The 3,772-nt window shown below is 39.8% G+C and overlaps 1 pseudogene; it reads left to right on the top strand.

Annotated features, from left to right (window-relative positions):
• Positions 1 to 897: 897 nt before the first annotated feature.
• Positions 898 to 3,772, top strand: part of LOC103608681 — a 5,596-nt pseudogene continuing 2,721 nt past the window's right edge.

Raw genomic sequence — 3,772 nt, 5'->3', positions numbered from 1 at the left:
ATTAGGATTTCCTGATGTGAAATTATCAACTGAACAGAACATTGGGTCCCAAAGGCTTCAATGGTAGGTCTATGACGCAGGGTGTAAACACAGGCTCAGTTATTTCTACCCTCAAGGGGGGCTCATCAAATTTGGAAGAAAATAATAACAAAGAATAATTTTCTGTGCTTCTAGTCAATTTTACTAGAATTATGGGGCATAAAATAGATTCTTATTCAAGTCAGCTGATTGTTTAGATGGCTCATATAATGTTGTTGTTTTCCTCCTTGCAAGTGAAGAGAACCTTCTGGAAAAATAGTCAAATAGAAATCATGACATATTCCCCAGAACACCTGCTCTAGCATGTCAAAGACTGAGGTCTGTGCTGTTGGCAATCTCCGCCTTCATCATCAGAAACATTGATTTCCTCAGGACAGCGGAGAGAAAAGGTTCCTTAAGGCCCAGCAGCACTCCGTCCTCCAGGGAAAGGAAAGTGAGTGCGAAATCACCTTTGCCTTGATAATTTCCTTTCAGACCCAGAACTATACATATTTAGGTTTGTGGGGGAGTATCATCTGTATATTGCTGTTTTGAGCCCTAATCCTTATTGAAGACGGAGGAGAAGGGAGGAAATGATGTGCAGACACGTTGGGAGGTCTACCAGCATTCTCCCTGGACAGACACACACAACGTGGGTGCGGGAAAAGGCAGAAATGCAGAATCCTCAAGAATCACCGCAGGAACTCTTGCTCCTTGTATACCTTGCTGTGAGTCTTCAGACAACCCCGAGGTTACAGACCAGCAGATCCAGCCTCCTCCTGAGAACAAAGAGTGAGGGTCCATTGTTAATGTCACCTTCTACCCCTGTTCCTACAGATCAAGCCTGTGAAGTGAGTGGCTGTGGAAAATGACTCTTCCATGACAGAGTTTATTATTGCGGGATTAACAGACAAACCTGAGCTCCAGCTGCCCCTGCTTTTTCTGTTCTTGGTGAACTATATGCTCACTGCGGTGGGAAACTTGAGCTTAATTAATCAAATTTGTCTGAACTGGCACCTTCATACCCCCATGTAATTTTCCCCCTTCAATCTTTGCATCATTGATCTCTGTTATTCATTTGTCTTTATCCCCCCAAGTGCTGACAAGCTTTATTTTAGAGAGGAACATCATCTTTACAGTATGCATGACTATGCTATTCTTCTTCTGCATTTTTGTCAATGCCGAGTGCGATATACTGACAGCCATGGCCTACAATCACTATGTGGCCATCTGTAAGCCCCTGCTCTACACGTAAGCCATGTGCCCTAGAATGTGTTCTCTGCCGACGTCTGGATCATACATGATGGGATTTGCTGGGGCCATGGTCCATACAGGGTATATGATCAGGCTCATTTTTTGTGATTCCAACATCATCAACCATTACATGAGTGACATCTTACCCCTCCTCCAGCTCTCCTGAAGCAGCACCTATGCCAACGAGCTGGTGATTTCTGTTATTGTGCGCACAGCTGTCATACTACCTAGCCTCATTATCTTTACCTCTTACACTTTGATTCTTTTCAACATCCTTCAGTGTCATCAGTTAAGTGTTGGACCTAAGCCACGAGCTTCTGTGCCTCCCACCCAGTCCTGCTGGCCTGTTCTATGGAGTTGGGCTCATGTCAAGCCATTGTCTGCTGTGTCTGTAGGCCAGAGAAAAATTTTCTCTCTGTTTTATGCCAATGCAGTGCCAATGCTGAACTCCCTCATTTATAGCCCCAGGAACAAGGATGTCAAACTTGCTTTGAAGAAAATCCTGAAGAGGATTACAAGCCGAGCAGAACCAGTGGCGCTGCCTCAGTCTCTGTCCCCACTGCTGGGTCTTTTTCTCCTCTTCCTGATCCTCCTCATTCCCTTCCTTTTATTCTTTTTTATTTTCCTTATCTTTATCTTTCTTTCTAAAGTCTTCCTAGCAGGATTTCTACTCTAATACCTTTTCCTCTCTCACCACGCAATGGAACCGTGTAGGCTTATTCTTGGACTCAAGAGTCATTTTCAGTCCCAAGGTGGCCCCAGCCCGATCTCTATTCCCCATGCCAGATGGAGACACTAAGATGATATTCTTTCCTATCTAAGGATAACTCTCCTGACTGTTTTTTCTTGTGTGTCTTCCTCTCCCAGGTAAGCCAGGGAGTTGGATGCTGTCTGACAAGTTCATTTCCTTCTTGCTTTTCTGAAACTATTACATAGAGGCCTTTCATGATTCAAGGGTTTTATTATTTATAACTAATAAATAATAGAGAAGGGATGACAAACAAAAATTGTTAATATGGAAAAGTTGGAAAAAATTTCCAGAAGTTCATTGAGACAGAGAAGGGATGACAAACAAAAATTGTTAATATGGAAAAGTTGGAAAAAATTTCCAGAAGTTCGTTTAGCAATTGTTCATATTCTGGATTTTAGTCTCATGTCCATAATGAGCTATATCTTATTGAACTAAGGTTCTACTCTTATGGATATTTGCTGATGGATGAGGCTTACCACTCTGCCTACCTTTCCCAAACCCCATCAATAATGACAATGCATTGGTCAACTGATTTTTTTATAAATAGAATTGACATTATCACATACTTCATGTATCTGTGGATTGTGATAGTGTTTATGATTAAAAATTACACAATAATATTCCCAGCTAGAGAACAGAGTGGGATGCATAATGTCAAGACTTTTTATCCCATAGCTGTGTAACAAGGGCTCCCCTTTCCAAAGGAAGGTCTATTTAGTTCTTTACAAAAACAAAAATCTATGGCACAAAACTTGTGCAGTTGGGATTAACTCTTTCATTATATAAATTTGTTTTCTTTCTTTTGTCTCATAGTTAAAAAATAAAATAAAATCTGAGGCCCATGGTGTGTGACACATTTACAAATCTCATTAAACATGTCTCTTGCTCAAAGCCATATAGCTAATGTCACTTGTTCAAGGCCATATAGCTAATGATGTAGAACCCAGTTTTTAAACCCATTGTTTATCCCATGAATAAATATAACAGAAGGAAGGAGAATTGTGAAGAAACAGAGAGAATTTCTGGTGAGTTATTTCAGAATGGGCTTAAAGTGGGGTTGTATGGGAATGATGCCCTCAGCTAAGATGCCTATACACAGAGATGATCTTCAAGGCTTTGGTGCCCAACTAGAAACTGCACATGCTTCTGCAGAAGTTTGATGTTAAAGTGGGGTAAACAGGGTGAACTACAAAGAATAATTTCACCCCAGTCTTTTCATAACAGTGATCATTTCCTGGGATGGTGAGGCTGAGGAGTTCGGGTTAAGCATTCCTGGTGAGGCATGTCACAATTCCCATAGTAGTATGTGTCCTTAATAAGCCTATTAGATATTATGCCATCATTTGGAAACAAAAAAAGAGTTATTCATAAAAAAAACAATAGAAAATTGGGCTCTACAAAATTTTCTTATTTATGTGTTACACAGAAGATGAACTCTGTACTGCCCATCACTACTTTGAATGAGTTCAGGGCGAGATGCTTCTCAGAGGATATATTCTAATCAGGTGTCACAGTTAATTATTGCTGCAATTTTTATGTTTATACAAGGATATAATGATTTTTGAAAAGTTATAAAATATCGGTATATAAGAATAGACTTAGAAGTTGATGCTGCCAGTTAAGAACTTTACTTCAGTGTGATTAAAATTATTGCTATTAGAGTACAGTCAAGTATTTATATTTATTATAATGTTTATCTCACTGTTTTAATTATGTTTAAACTTTTACTTCTCAAGCAGAATCTACATA

This window comes from Galeopterus variegatus, unplaced genomic scaffold (assembly GCF_000696425.1).
Source record: "Galeopterus variegatus unplaced genomic scaffold, G_variegatus-3.0.2 Scaffold8684, whole genome shotgun sequence".
Lineage (NCBI taxonomy): Eukaryota > Metazoa > Chordata > Mammalia > Dermoptera > Cynocephalidae > Galeopterus > Galeopterus variegatus.
This window is presented reverse-complemented; position numbering and strand designations above follow the sequence as displayed.